Genomic DNA, 17500 nt, shown 5'->3' on the forward strand with positions numbered 1-17500 from the left:
TATTTATATATATATATATATATATGTATATAATATATATATGTATATATAATATATATATATAATATATATATATATATATGAATATGTATATAAATATATATATATATATATGTATATGAATATGTATATAAATATCTATATATATATATATGTATATGAATATGTATATAAATATATATATATATATATGTATATGAATATGTATATAAATATATATATATATATATGTATATGAATATGTATATAAATATATATATATATATATGTATATGAATATGTATATAAATATATATATATATATATGTATATGAATATGTATATAAATATATATATATTATATTATGTATATGAATATGTATATAAATATATATATATATATATGTATAGAATATGTATAAATATATATATATATAATGTATATGAATATGTATATAAATATATATATATATATATGTATATGAATATGTATATAAATATATATATATATATATGTATATGAATATGTATATAAATATATATATAATATATTATAATATGTATATAATATATATATATATATATGTATATAAATATGTATATATAATATATAATATATGTATATTATAAGATATATATATATATATATGATATAAATATATATATATATATGTATATAAATATATATATATATGTATATAAATATATATATATGTATATAAATATATATATATATATATGTATATAAATATATATATATATGTATATAAATATATATATATATGTATATAAATATATATATATATGTATATAAATATATATATATATGTATATAAATATATATATATGTATATAAATATATATATATGTATATAAATATATATATATGTATATAAATATATATATATGTATATAAATATATATATATATGTATAAAATATATATATATATTATATATAAATATATATATATATGTATATAAATATATATATATATTAATAAATATATATATATAATATATATATAATGTATAAATATATATATGTATATAAATATATATATATATATAATATATAGTATATAAATATATATATATGTATATAAATATATATATATATGTATATAAATATATATATATATGTATATAAATATATATATATATGTATATAAATATATATATATATGTATATAATATATAATATATATATATATATATATGTATATAAATATATATATATATATATGTATATAATATATATATATATATATAATATATATATATATGTATATAAATATATAGTTCAAAAACACAATAACAAAAAAACAAAAAAACAACAAGGTGAGGACGTGATATGGATAGTATTATTGGACGCTCAGGAAAGGAAAGAGAGAGTGTATGACGTTTCGGGCGTAGCCCTTCGTCGGAAAGATGGAAAGTTCGGAGAATGGAAGAACGGAGAAAGAGGAAAATGGTACCGATGCCCACGAGGTTACATGATGAAAAGACCGGAAGAGGAGGTGGTGGGGGAAAAGTTCTTTCTAAGATGGGAGAGTGAAAAAGGGAGATGAATATCGGTGCGCGTGCGTAAGTCTGCGAGTGTGTGTGTGATAACAGAACGTGTGTGTGCGTATGTAGGTGTGTGTGTGTGTGTGTGTGCATGGTTTGGTGGTTTATCTGTTAGTGTGTTTGTGTGTGTGTGTGTGTGTGTATGACGTAGTGGAAGAAATTAGTAGCAGGACTGGTTAGTGGACGCTGTAGACAGTGTAGGTAGAAGGTCAACAGGTGGTTGTTTGGGTGTGTGTGTGTTCGTGTTTGTGTGGGGTTGTCGGTGTTAGGTACGTGTACGTGTGTGTGTGTATTTTGTATGTGCGCGTGTGTGTATGTGTATGTTTTCTGTGCGTGCGTGTGTGTTTGTGTGTATGTGTATGTTGTGTGTATGTGCGTTGCTGTGTACGTGTGTGTGCGTGCGTTTGCTATTGTATATGCGTGTGTTGTTTATGCCCATGTGTGTATGATTGTATGCGTGTCTGTGTGAGTGTGTAGTGTTGGTGAGAAGTGTGTGTGTATGTGGGTGTGTGCGTGTGTGTGTATATGTGTGGATGTGCGTGTGTGTGTGGGATTGTGAGTGTTAGGTACGGGTGTGTGTGTGTGTGTATGTATGTCTGTATGTGTTTCCGTGTGCGCGTGTGTGTATATTTTTTGTGCGTGCGTGTATGTGTATATTGTGTATGTTTTCGTGCGTGCGTATGTGTTATGTATATGAGTGAGTATTGTGTATGTGAGAGGTGTGTGTGCATGTGTGTATATGTGTATGTGTGCCTGTGTGTATATGTGTATGTGTGTCGTGTATGTGTGTATGTGTGTGTGTGTGTGGTTTTATGTATGTGAGGGGTGTGTATGTGTATGTTTATGTGTGTGCGTGCGTATGTGTGCCAGGTATGTGTGTTATTTTGTGTGTGCACTCCTGTGTGTATGTGTGTGCATGTGTATGCGGCTGTGTATGTAGGCGTGCGCGTATATATGGGTGTGTGTGTGTATATATGTGCGTTCGGCTATGTGTGTGTGAGGGCGCGTATGTATGTTTGTCATGTATGTGGGCGGTATATATGTAAGGTGTGTGGGTATTTGTGCGTGTAGGTAGTGGTGAGATAAAAAGTAGAAAAAAGTAAGTCTAATAACAAGAGAATAATGGATATAATGTAAGGGGGACGAGGGGGGGGTTTAAAAAAAAAAAAAAAAAAAAAAAAAAATTATGTAAAGTGTTGCAGGGACGTAAAGGGGAGAGTCATAAGGAAGAGAAGATATATATATGTATATAAATATATATATATATATGTATATAAATATATATATGTATATAAATATATATATATACACTCATATATGAACATGTGTTTACATACAAACCTCCTGTATCTCCATATTCAGTCATTTGCAGCCTGTAATAACTTCCTATTTCTCCTGTTTTCCTTTCTGCAAGTCTTCTCACTTGCCTCTTCCATATTTAAACCATTAATTTATTCTGGAAACTGTGTCACATTCATTCATAGTTTATTTAAGGCTAAACCTTCTTGATAGAACTTCGAGTATGTAGGCTGTCTCGGATGTCCATATAAGGAAATCATTCTTTTAGGGTTTACTGACTGACGACAGACTGGCAGAGTAGTTAGGGTGTCGGAGAGAATGCCTTGCGGTGCTTGTTCTGACTGTTCTCAGAGTTCAAATCCAACTGAAATCAACTTCGCTTTTCATCTTTTTAGATCGTTGTAACAGGACCAACCTCGAGGGATTGATTGGCGAAACCGTACGAACATCGGACCTTGTAGTGCCTTGTGGTGTTTGTTCCAACCCTTACTTGAGTTCTGAGTCCAAGTCCAGCTGTTGCCTACCTGAATAATTCAGTTATTTCATCACCCAGTTAAACCCCATCACCAGGCACCCTACCTGCCTTTTAGCAGAATCTACTCCCAGACACTCATTCAGGCCAGGTTTCTGGATTGAGAAGATACCCTGCCCTCTCTCACTCACTCCCCATCAAAGAGACCCCCTTTGATTGCCTATGGACCCCTTTGATTCCTGTTTTACACTATTGGACCCTCACAACCGTTTGATGTATTTTAATTATATGTTATTAGGAATTTTACCAGAAAATTAAAATATTTTGTGTATTGTAGAAGTGCAAACCAATTAACTGTACATAAATGTAAAGAAAACCCTATATGGACCCAAACGGCCATAAGGTCCCTGGCTGAGGACCACTGCTGCAAAGGGTCATGAGCTTTGCAGTCAGTCAAATCTTTTTCACGTTCTGTGTTCAAATCTTGTTGGCATTGCTGCTGTTGTACGGTCTCGGGACAATTCTGATCCAGTGGACCTTTTGTACATAAATAGTTGGGCTTATGAATAGGTGAAGGCACATGGCTCAGTGGTTAGAGTGCCAGGTTCACAGTCATGAGATTGCGAGTTCAATTCCTGGACTGGGCTGTATGTTGTGTGCTTGAGCAAAACACTTTGTTTCATGTTATTCCAGTTCATTCAACTGTAGAAATGAGTTGCGATGTCACTGGTGCCAAGCTGTATCAGCCATTGTATTTCCTTTAGATAACATCGGTGGCATGGAGAGAGGAGGCTGGCATGCATGGGTGACTGCTGGTCTTCCATAAACAGCCTTGCCTGGACTTGTGCCTCGGAGGGTAACTTTCTAGGTGTAATCTCATGGTCATTCATGACCAAAGGGGGTCTTTACCTCTTATGAATACATGCAATTCTCACAGATCTACCAATAGCACCATCTACTTTACCATATCATCATCATCATCAACCTCTGGGTATTAATCTCGAGTCCTAGGACTAATAAAGCCAGTTACTTGGTGTCTATAGCTTATATGTCCAAGATCACAACATTCCCTCTGAACAGGACACCAGTTCATCACAAGGTTACACATTTCACCTGGCACTCCATCAATTATTACAACAAGTGTTCCAACGGAACAGCCTGCTCATGAAATTAACGTGCAAGTGGCTGAGCACTCCACAGACGCACATACCCATAACATAGTTCTCAGCAAGCAACGTGAAATAAAGTGTCTTGCTCAAGGAGACAACACTCTGCCAGGGATCCAATTCCAGCCTTACGGTAGTGAACCGGACACCCTAACCAGCAAGCCACATTTGGAGCAATATGAAATTGTTTCACGCAAAAACACAATGCACTACCTGGTCCAGGGATTGAAATCATGACCTTGTGATAGCGGGTGCAACACCCTAACCACTAGGCCATGTGGCTTTACCATATCCCCATATAAATTAAGACGTTTATGTTGGTGGCAATGGTGTCTTTTGTTATGTAATTCCTCAGGTAGTCAACGAAATGTCTGGATGTGAAATGCCATACCACCATCTCATTGATGGCAATTAGGGTCAGTCAAATGTAGTTCTATGCTTTTTGTCTGGTCGTGTAGTCTTCTTGTTTGTATGTTCTATTGACAACAGCCATAACAAAGACAGACCAAGTGAACTCCGTGCAAAACACAGACAACTGCTACTCTCTGCAATTATCGTCAGTGATGTGTCTGTCTGCTTGCAGAGCTAACGAGGTTATTGATGCTGCTGTAGGTCCCCCCCCCACACACACACACTTTTTTTTATGTTTGTGTTGAATAGATGGTAGGAAAGATAGATGTCTGGTGGTGTGGATGGGGTTTTACGTTATATTTTAGGGAGGGGGGGATGATTATATAAATAATGGTAGAGAGTGTGAGGGTTGGCATTTCTGCTGCGATAATAAACTGCAGTCATCACATCATATCACATCCAGATGGTCTTCCCGTGTTTGTTTTTGTTTTTGATTGTGCAGGTGGTTTGTGGGTGTGTGTATTGCATGATGACGTGAGTGACTATCATCATCATCATCATCATTTCACTTCTGTTTTCCATGGGTTGGGCAGTTTGGCAGGAGATGCACCAGGTTCTGTTGTCTGTCTTGACATGTTTTTACAGCTGGATGCCCTTCCTAATGCCAACCACTGCTCTTCTGGATAATTTGAGTTTTAGTGTGGAGAGATTATGGACTAACCAAGACTTAGTATATATATACGTGTGTGTATTATATATCTCACTCAGGTCTAAAATGAATACCAGTAAATGAATAGAACTTTTTTCAAGTTTTGGTACCAAGTTACTCCTATTTTTATCTTTTGTGACCTTAAACCTCCTTTTTAATTATATCTAATTAATGAAACTAATTGAACAGCATACTTTTACAGGAAGAAAAGAAAAAATAAATATCATCATCATCATTGTCATCATTTAGCGCCTGCTTTCCATGCTGGCATGGGTCGGATGGTTTGGCTGGAACTGGTAAGCTGAAGAGCTGCACCAGGTTCCAATTTGATTTGGCAGAGTTTCTACAGCTGGATGCCCTCCCTAACAGTTTATCTGTGATAAACAATTTGGTGACACACATTTATGATGTGTGTGTTGTGGTCCTGTGGTAAATCTTAGTGGCACACTAAGAATGTAATCTAGTTTCAGTTCTCAACAGGGACTGCACCTATTTACATGTTTATTTCTGTAACGTAAATAACATAATTAAGCGCTCGGGTTGGACAACTCCCTCGGGTTGGACAACTCCCTTGGGTTGGGTAACCCCTCAGGCTGGATAACCATGTATTTCCTTTGCGGTAGCACACCTGTTTCTGTCTTCATTCCTGATCCCTCCCTCCCTCCCTCCCTCTCTCCCTCTCTTTCTCTCTCTCTCTCTCTCTCTCCCCAGCCGGGTAACCTTGTACTTCCTCTACAGCGAGACATCTGTTTCTGTCTCCTTTCGTCATCCGACACAATATTGCCTCCTCCAATGCCCCTTCCCCTCACAAAAGGTTGTTTTTTTTTTTTTGCAAGGTACTTGGTGACCCTGTCAGTGCAGGTGCCATTTAAAAAGCATCCAGTCCACACCGTAAAGTGGCTGGTGTTCAGAAGGACATCCAGCTGTAAAAAACCTTACCCAAACTGACCTCACCTATCTTTGTGCTACGTAAAAAGCACTCAGTCCACTCTGCTGAGTGGTTGGTGTTAGGAAGGACATGCAGGGGTAAAAATCCTGCCAAAACAGTCACAGAAGTCTGGTGCAGGCTTCTGCCGGGCTAGCTCTTGTGAAACCATCCCACCCATGCCAGCATGGAAGGCGGATGTTAAGCGATGATGATGATGATGATGATGATGGTGAATTTCTGCTCTAATTCTCATCTACTCCAATCAATAGAAACAAAACTGTTATCCATGTTAAAAGTCATTATTTATTTTGGATATCAATATTATTTGTTAGGGCTGTGGATGTTAAAATCAATTGATGACTGTTCAAAATATCTTGTGGTATTTAGTTACATACTCTTCTTGAGTATCAATCATTCTGGAACCAACTTTGTCATTTATTAGAATTAACCTCTCCAAGACAGTAGTAACTCACCAGTTATACTGTGTTCCTTCTGCTAAAAGCCCCAAGCTTTCTGAGTTCAAATACTAGAAAGGTCAGATTTCCCTTGTGTGTCTCTGTGTGTCTCACAACCATCACCATTTCACAACTGGTGATGGTTTGTTTATTACCACCCCAATGACTTAGCAGTTTGGCATAGCAGACTGATAGAATATCAGACTTTAAAAAAATGTACTGGAGTCAATATGTTTAACTAAAACCTTTCAAAGTGGTGCTCCAATATGGCCAGGATTCAGAAGACAAACGAGGAAAGGATGAAAGAAAGATGTTATTCATGTATATATATTTGGGTTGGGTATGTATATATATATGTGTGTGTGTGTGTGTGTCATGCAGGTGTGTGCGTGTGTGTGTAGTAAATAACACCACATGACATTATATATCAGGGTGGGACAATTATTTGTTGAATGGCAATATCCAAAACAAGTTTGTCAACAACTACTACTACTACTACTACTGGTCCTGTCTCCATCATTCTAACTACAACTAATATCATTACCACCAACTGTAGTCGGAGATCAGTAATCCAGCATTCCATCAACCCTGTAATAGTGGTGGTGGTTAGTCAACTATAAAGTTTACATTGGTTATTTTCATCTCTGTAAACAAGGTAGATATATACACTTTTGTTTATATTGTAATATGTTTATGATAAGGTTTAGCAACAGGCTATACAAAGTCCTTTTCCAAAATTTGGTTCATAGTTAATACAAAGACCATAATCTATCGAAGCCCATTTCATTTTTTCACTATTTTGCTATTTTGCTCCCTTTACTGCCATATACAGCAAACCTCATTCTGTACAATTCTGATATTTATTCACTCATTTAGTTCTCGTTGTGCCTTGTGGTACTTGAGGCGACAACATGATCATTCCACCCTCTAACACCGAAAGCGTCCTTGACAACTTGTTCCATTGTTAACCCTTCTGCTTTTAAGATCTTTTGTTATTGTTCTCTACCACGTTTCCTTTGGTCGGTCACCATCTTCTTTTACCTTGTGGGACCAATTACAAAGCATGCCTGACAACTGAGTTCGGTGTATAGCGACAAACTCGACCCAGCCATTTCCATCTCCTTTCTCCAACAGTTTCTCTTATTGGTTTCACATTAGCCTTGATGTGTATTTGGCTATTCCACATCATAATTTGACCAGTAGTCCTTCAAAATTTTTCGTAAGCATCTATTTTGAAACGCCTCCAATTTCTTTTCAATACTTTTGGTTGTTTTCCAACATTCAGATCCAGAGAGGAATATGCTAAGTATGTAGCTTTTGTAAAAATGTATTTTGGAAATCTTGCCGAGTATTGATGGTTTGTGAAGTGGACTTGTTAACCACTCGACTATGATGCGTCCACTAATGGTATGGAATGGCGGAGAGGGATGTCTGGTATAGAATCTGCAGGCATGATTGTGTGACAAGCTTGCTTCCCAACCACATGGTTCTGGGTTCATTTCCACTGCATGGCGCCTTGGGCAAGTGTCTTCTGCTATAGCCTCAGGCTGACTAAAGCCATGTGAGTGGATTTGGTAGATGGAAACTGAAAGAAGCCTGTCGTCTATGTGTGTGTGTGTGTCTTTGTTTGTCCCCCATCACTGCTTGACAACTGGTGTTGGTGTGTTTACATTGTCCTAACTTAGCAGTTTAGCAAAGGAGATCGACAGAATAAATATTAGGCTTTAAAAAATAAAATAAGTTTTGAGATTGATTCGTTTGACTAGAATTCTTCAAGGCAGTGCCCCAGCATGGCCGCAGTCCAACGACTGAAACAAGTAAAAGATAACCAACTGATGACTAAAACAAGCAAGGCTGAAACGTGTCAAACAGTGCAGAAAGAACTTGACATGAAATAAGAAAACAACAAAAAAACCCAGTTGTTGACTAATAATCTTTTTTTTCTTCTCGCCAAAAATCTATTTTATTTCAATAGATTTTTAACGCTCTGTTTAGTAAATATGTTGACACTAAAACCTACATAGAAATACGATACTGAGGAGCCTCTACAGTGTGGCTTGAACTACTAGAAACAACAACCAAATCTCACTCAAATTGCAACTTACCCTCATGCAAAGGAAGAGAAACATTGCATAATGTAGTCCAAGATATGCAATGGCCAAGAAAATGATGAGAGGGTCATGGCAGAAATAGCTTTGGTCAGATGTCTGTTTAAAGGGGGGGGGGGTGACCTGTAGATACCAAAGAATTTAAGGCTCTGCTGCATGTGTGAAGATCTACCAGGAAATGGTGGTAGTAGTCAGAGGAAGGGTCTTCTCCAAAGAAGCAGGAGGTATGAGTCTTACATTAATTGGTGGGATGGGCAAGGATGGGTGGCTGAAGACCTCAGTGAGGACTGACAACAACCCTAACTACCCTTTATCATCAACCCCTGTGCAATACTGCCTGAAGCCCTAGGACTCACAGGACCACTTGCCAGGTTTCCATGGCATACACGTGATTGAGATCATAACCTCTCCCCTGAAGGGGACACTAAGATAACACAGTCACTCATTTGCAGCTGAGTGGACTCCAGCAGAGTGAAATAAAGTGTCTTGCTCAAGAACATCATGCACAGCCTGGTCTGGAATTGAAACCACAATCTGGCAGCTGTGAGTGCAAGACCCCTAACCGCCAGGCCGCTTGCTTTCTTAACCTACCCCTTAGGGTTACAGTAAAATACCATTGTGGACCTATCTTATCTTTTACTTGTTTCAGTCGTTGGACTGCGGCCATGCTGGGGCACTGCCTTGAAGAATTCTAGTCAAACGAATCAATCTCAATACTTATTTTATTTTTTAAAGCCTAGTATTTATTCTATTGATCTCTTTTGCTAAACTGCTAAGTCAGGACAATGTAAACAGACCAACACCAGTTGTCAAGCAGTGGTGGGGGACAACCAAATCTATTCACAAGGCTTTGGTAGTAGAAAGCACTTGCCCAAGGTGCCACGCAGTGGGACTGAACCCAGAATCATGTGGTTGGGAAGCAAGCTTCTTACCACACAGCCACTCCTGCACCTATATATCACACATATGTATGTGTATATTGTGCTTATGTGTGTATATATATATATTATGTATGTAAATGTATATTTTTCGCACATGTACACACACACACACACACACACACACACACACACACACACAATCTGTTTGTCACAGTCTATCTGTCCAGTAATGCTTGACTGGTTTAAATCAACCATCCTTAAACCAGATCAGTTATTTCTTCTGCCTGCCTAGAGATGGAAAGGACGGATGAGGGATCAAACCTGATCCACAGTTCACTACCACTCACCACCACCACCACCCTCCACTGACTCACTGACATCATCAATCTACCCCAGTCATCGCATCTCTCTCTCTCTCTCTCTCTGTATAATATCTCATTAACCACTCCTAACAATGACGGGCTCCTGTCATTTAGATAGTTTCCATAGACAGACAGACAGACACACACATATAGGAAACATGAATATCTACAAATATGCACTCACATATTTACGCAAATGTGCACTGATATGCAGTGAAGTTGCTTAAAAGTGTGTGTGTATGTGTGTATAATATATATATATATATATATATATATATAGGCGCAGGAGTGGCTGTATGGTAAGTAGCTTGCTTACCAACCACATGGTTCCAGGTTCAGTTCCACTGCATGGCACTTTGGGAAAATGTCTTCTGTAGAATTTGAACTCAGAATGTAAAGACAGACGAAATACTAAGCATTTCATCCGGTGTGCTAATGTTTCTGCCAGCTCCCCCTGCCTCAAAATATTGAAATCCCACTTTAGCAGTACCTGCCTCTTTCTTGTATTCTTGGCATGAAGCTACAAAAAAGACAGCCAGACAGAATGTACCCCTGCAAGTTACACGGGCAGTGGGGGGGGGGGAGTAGTTGTTATCAGTGAGTCTGAGGAACCACACCCACCACCAATATACAAAACTTGGTGATGCCTTGACAAAATTATCTCAAAGATAACCTAACAGACAACTTCAATGTGTCAGTCACTCACTCCCACAATCTGCGTCTCTCTTCTTTGTATCAACCAAAAGGAAGAAATACTACAATAATTTCGCCCGATCTCTCCTCTCCCTCTCTCCCCCACTCACACTCTCTCTCTTTTCAGTCCCACTCTTTCTCTCTCCCCTTCTCTACTTCTCTCACACACATTCTCTCCCCTCTACGCCTCTCACACTCTTCCTGTATCTCTCCCTACACCTCATTATCTCTCTCTACCATTTTCAGTTTCACTTTCTCTTCCTCTTTATTTACTTATTTCTCTCCCCCTCCTCTCTGTCTCTCCCTCCCTATTTATCTCTCTCTCTCTCTCCAACAATTAATCTTTTCCACTGACTCACAACTGTGGAATCTTTCCAATTGAAACTCTGTTCTATTCAGCATCATCAAAATCGCCATCATCATCATCATCATCATGACTAACATCATCACCAGTCAGCTCTTATGTGTTCATTTGACCTGCTAGAAATAGCAGCCAACCTCCTCTCAAATCACACTCTAATGTCTCAAGTAAGGAAAAAAACTCATTGAATAACTAATGTGGCCCCCCCCCCCCCCCCCGACACTAAACTGACAGAATGGTCATGGCTGGAATATTGTGAGCTGATCTGCAGTTGGAACCACATGGCTCTACACATTCTGTTACCACGGATAACCATAGTCTCTCTCTCTCTCTCTTTCTCTCTCTCTCTCTCTCTCTCTCTCTCTACATACAATGTGTGTGTGTGTGTGCCTCAGTCATTGGACTGCAGCCATTCTGGCTGCACTGCCTTGAAGCATGGCCGCAGTCAAATGACAAACAAATAAAATAGTAAAAGAGTATAAAAGAGTAAACCAACAACGGTTGTCCAGAAGTGGTGGTGGTCAGACACACATGCATACAACAAGTTTCTTTCTACCAAATCCACTCAAAAGGCTTTGGTCAGCCCAAGGTTATAATAGAAGACACTTGCTCAAGGTGCCATGCAGTGAGACTGAACCCAGAACCATGTGGTTGGGAAGCACTCACTTTACCATACAGCCACGTCTGCACCTCATCATTATCATCATTTAGTGTCTATTGTTCATGCTGGCATGGGTTGAGCAGTTTGACCAGGGTTGGAAAGCTAGAAGGCTGCACCAGACTCCAGTCTGATTTGGCATGGTTTCTACAGCTGGATGCCCTTCCTAATGCCACTCTGAGGGTGTAATGGGTGCTTTTACATGTCACCAGTACAGGTACCATCTGCGTGACATTGGTATCTGTCACGACTGCGATTTTGTTTGGAATGATGGATCTTCTTCTCAAGTACAACATGATGCCATAGGTCTTAATCATTGCCTCTGTGAGGCCCAACACTTGAAAAGAGCTTTTCACGTGCCACCGGCATCAGCCACTTTGCCCCTGTGAGGCCCAATGCTCAAATGGTGCTTTTTCCATGCACTGGCAAGAGTGTCAGTTACGTGACCCCAGCATCAGCCACAATGACGGTCACTAGTCATTGCCTCTGTGAGGCTCAAAGGTTGAAGATCATGTCTTCCTGGGCCTTCCTCTACCACTGGTTCCCTCCACAGTTAGAGATCAGAAAGCTGTCCTCATCCATATGATTCACATGGCCATACCAATTGGAAGACAATTGGAGATTTCTGCGGGACAACCTGTTGAAAGCCACCGACCAGATTTGTGGGTGGTGTAAGGTCCCCTCCCGACCCAGAGTAACGTGGTGGTGGAACAAGGAGGTAGACAGGGCTATTAGACAAAAGAAACAGGCTTGGAAGGACTGGAAGAACGGTGGTAGCAGGGAATTGTACCAATGTGCCAGAAGGGAGGCTAGGCGACAGGTTTATTTAGCCAGAGGGGAAGCAGATAAGGAAAGATTTGCCAATGTTCTGCGCCGTGAGGACCAAAGACTCGAGGTATTTCGTGTTGCAAGACAGTGTAGGAGAGAGAATAGTGATGTTGTAGGAGAGAAATGTGTTCGCATGGATGATGGTACGCTTGCATTAAATGAGGATGCAAAGAAAGAGGTCTGGAGATGCCACTACGATAGATTGCTTAATAAAGAGAATGAATGGGAGAAAGAGAGCCTGCCGTATGTCGACCCAATAGAGGGACCAGCTATCCAAGTTGATAGTACCAGGGTAGATAAAGCAATTAAGAGTATGAAGACCGGGAAAGCCCCCGGCCCATCAGGAATCACTGCAGAGATGCTCAAAATATCTGGCAGTGTTGGCTATAGCCTAGTCACCCGTATTACGAACCAGGTGATACACGAAGGAGTCATACCCAATGACTGGTGTAGCAGCATCATAGTCAACTGCTACAAAGGTAAAGGGGACGCTTTAGATACAAATAATTACAGAGGCATCAAGCTGTTAGATCAGGTTATGAAAGTTACAGAGAGGGTCATAGCCCAACTAATTAGGGAGCGAATCAATTTAGATGAGATGCAGTTTGGGTTCGTGCCAGGTAAAAGCACTACTGATGCCTTATTTCTAGTGAGACAGTTGCAGGAGAAATACCTAGCTAAGGATAAACCTCTGTACCTGGCTTTCGTTGACATGGAGAAAGCCTTTGACAGGGTCCCCCGATCCCTTATCTGGTGGTCAATGAGGAAACTTGGGATAGAAGAATGGTTAGTGAGAGCTGTGCGAGCCATGTACAGAGATGCTGCCAGTAAGGTGAGGGTTGGAAATGAGTACAGCAATGAATTCCGGGTAGAGGTAGGGGTCCACCAAGGTTCCGTCCTCAGCCCCCTCTTATTTACCATAGTCCTCCAGGCAATCACAGAGGAGTTCAAGACAGGTTGCCCCTGAGAGCTCCTCTATGCTGATGACCTTGCCCTAATTGCGGAGTCACTATCAGAACTAGAGAAGTTTCAGGTGTGGAAGCAAGGTCTAGAATTGAAGGGCCTTAGAGTCAACCTAGCTAAAACCAAAATCCTAATAAGTAGGAAGGTAGATAAAACACAAACCCCTTCAGGTAGATGGCCCTGCTCAGTATGTAGAAAAGGAGTAGGTAGTAACTCTATAAGATGTACCCGGTGCAAGCTATGGACACATAAGAGGTGCAGCAACATCAAAGGCAGGTTAACTAGCAAGTTAGTTTTTGTTTGTGGCAGATGTTCAGGTGCAATAAAGACTGCAAACAAACAGGAAACAACTTCTATCTCATTCCAGGGTGAAAAACTAGAGGTAGTCGATAGCTTCCGCTATCTGGGCGACCAAGTTAGTAGTGGGGGTGGGTGCGCTGAAAGTGTAGCTGCAAGAATAAGAATAGCCTGGGCAAAGTTTAGAGAGCTCTTACCCCTGCTGGCGACAAAGGGACTCTCACTCAGAGTAAAAGGCAGACTGTATGACGCATGCGTACGAACAACCATGCTACATGGCAGTGAAACATGGGCTGTAACTGCTGAGGACATACGTAAGCTCGCAAGGAATGAAGCCAGTATGCTCCGTTGGATGTGTAATGTCAATGTGAATACCCGTCAGAGTGTAAGTATCTTGAGAGAAAAGCTGAACATTAGAAGCATCAGTTGTGGCGTGCAAGAGAGACGATTGCGCTGGTATGGACATGTGGTGAGAATGGAGGAGGATAGCTGCGTGAAAAAGTGCCACACCCTAACAGTTGAGGGAACCCGTGGAAGAGGTAGGCCCAGGAAGACCTGGGCTGAGGTGGTGAGGCAAGACCTTCGTACATTGGGCCTCACCGAGGCGATGACTACGGACCGAGACCTTTGGAAATGGGCTGTGCGTGAGAAGACCCGGCAAGCCAAGTAAGATCGTTGCCAGTGCCCCTGGACTGGTTCTTGTGCGGGTGGCACATGAGATGCACCATTTTGAGCGTGGCCGTTGCCAGTACCGCCTGACTGGCTCCTGTAGGATTTTCGAGCGAGATCGTTGCCAGTGCCCCTGGACTGGCTTGTGCGGGTGGCACATAAAAGACACCATTTCGAGCGTGGCCGTTTTCGTGCGGGTGACACGTAAAAGCACCCACTACACTCTCTGAGTGGTTGGCGTTAGGAAGGGCATCCAGCTGTAGAAACTCTGCCAAATCAGACTGGAGCCTGGTGTTGCCATCCGGTTTCACCAGTCCTCAGTCAAATCGTCCAACCCATGCTAGCATGGAAAGCAGACGTTAAACGATGATGATGATGATGATGATGATACCAGTACAGTCATCTCTCTTGCACACCACATCTGATGCTACTTATGCCTAACTTTTCCCTCGACATGCTTACACTCTTTTGAAGATGCACACTGACATTACATCCAGTGAAGCATACTGGCTTCATTTCTTTCGAGCCTACGCATGTCCTCAGCAGTCACAGCCCTTATTTCACTGCTGCGTAGCATAGTTGTTCACATACAGACATCATACAATCTGCCTTTCACTCTGAGGGAGAGGCCCTTTGTTGCCAACAGAGGTAGGAGCTCTCTGAACTTTGCCCAGCCTAATCTTTTTCTCACAGCTACACTACACCTCCACTACTTACACACACACACACACACACACACACACACACACACACACACACACACACATAATGCTATCCATATGTCTTTATTTATGCTAGGAAATTCAGCCTCGGCCCACAGGCACCTTTGCAGTCCCTTGGGGTGTGGATCAAACCAACCAGTTTCCTTGTGTATTCAAAACCACCTTACCAGATACTTATCTGTCCTTCCTCAGATGCTGAGATAAAATAGCGGAAGTCTACTTTAGTTTATATCTAAACAAAAGCTTTTTGCATGGCATAATGTTTGTTTATAAATGTTGTCTACAGATGGATATGTATTGGTACTTTTGTGTGTGTGTGTTATTTAAAACAGTGCAGTTCAGATCCATGCAGCTTAACCCTTTCGTTACCAACCCAGCTGAAACCACCTCTGGCTCTGAGTACAAATATCTTTACATAAGTTTTGTTTTAATATATTCCACCAAACCTTAGTCACAATTTATGTTCCTAACACCAGCTGAATGATAACCAAGTTATTTTACTAAATTCTTGGTTGTATTTAAAATGAATTGGAAGAAACCGGACAGAGCATCTCGACAGAAATACAGTAATGAAAAGATTAGATTTTCACAGGTTAGAAGCCTGTGAAACTGTAAGTCACATAGAACTGAATCAAACTGTTGTAAATAATACGTGTAACTCCTACTGAATGTGTTGAGTGCTCTTTTCTTTCAATTGTCCACTCACTTTGTGTGTGTGTGTGATTTATCGTCCATTGTCTGTGCTAGCCTGGATTGGACATATATCTTCACAGCTATATAAGTATCTCAAGAGCCTAGAGTTTCATGCAAGAAATATTTGTCAAACTCTTAACAGGTATGCTTTAGCACAAAACTCTAGGCCCTTGAGTCACATATATATAGTGTTACTGTTATTAAATCATCAGCCATCATCATGTCGATGATGATGAGTGATACAGCCACCTGTAAAAGTACATATAAACACACATACGGAATATATAATAAACAAGTTGGAAGATAGATTGATAGGAAGATAAATGTGTGTGTGTTTGTAGATATATATACACACACATAATAAGCTGTAAAAGTTGTGTGTAGATATGTTGTATGTAGACGTTCTAGATATATATGCACATGTGTAGTAGATTTGTACACATGTGTTAGATGTATATAGATGAACATGTGTTGTTTTGTGAAGTACTTTTAAAAAAGTGTGAGGAGGCCCTCAGTTTGTTGTCTTAAAAAAACTGAGACAGAACCCTAGCTTATCCTCTTAAAACTGAGAGGCCCCTGTAGCTTGTGCTATCATTTGTTACATTCACTTTTTTACAGTAATATCATCATCATAATCATAATATTCCAGTCACACTGTGTGGCACCTTGGGCAAAGTGTCTTCTACTATAGCCTCAGGCCAACCAAAGCCTTGTGAGTGGATTTGGTTGATGGAAACTGAAGAAGCCCATTGTATGTATGTGTGTGTGTATATATATATATATATATATATATATATATATATATATATATGTGTGTGTGTGTTTGTGTATCTGTTTGCCCACCCACATAACTTGACAACTGATGTTAGTGTGTTTACGTCCCCTGTAACTTAGTGGCTCAGCAAAAAGAGACCGATAGAATAAGTACTAGGCTTACAAAGAATAAATCCTGGGGTCGATTTGCTTGACTAAAGATGGTGCTCCAGCATGGCCATAGTCAAATGACCAAAACAAGTAAAAGAGTAAGATATGGGTTCCAGCACAGTGTCTGACCACTTGTTGCAGCCTGTCCCCTCTTTCTTGAAGTTCCCCTTTATAAGGTCAGCCTTCACCATCCTTCCCATGTCTAGCTTAACCTTCTCTTCTGCAGGTTCTCTTCTCATGGATCTCTTGGCACTTCTTTACCCAGCTGTCCCCTATCAATGCAGCCTTCTCTCTCTCACACATCTAATTCTTCCTTCTTACCCAGTTCCTACCCAGCTCATTTGTGCTCCATCATTCATACACTCAGAACATTATAAATCTGATATATAAACCATCACACACACACTCTCCTCTG

At 40.0% G+C, this 17500-nt stretch overlaps 1 protein-coding gene across 1 annotated transcript in view; it reads left to right on the plus strand.

Annotated features, from left to right (window-relative positions):
* The first annotated feature begins 7354 nt into the window (after positions 1–7354).
* Positions 7355–17500, plus strand: part of LOC149136418 (uncharacterized) — a 43062-nt gene continuing 32916 nt past the window's right edge. The window contains exon 1 of the mRNA XM_089351691.1: positions 7355–7581. The gene's annotated coding sequence lies outside the window, so the exon portion shown is untranslated. The remainder of the gene's footprint in view (positions 7582–17500) is intronic.

Source organism: Octopus bimaculoides, chromosome 4, assembly GCF_046866305.1.
Source record: "Octopus bimaculoides isolate indiv1 chromosome 4, ASM4686630v1, whole genome shotgun sequence".
Lineage (NCBI taxonomy): Eukaryota > Metazoa > Mollusca > Cephalopoda > Octopoda > Octopodidae > Octopus > Octopus bimaculoides.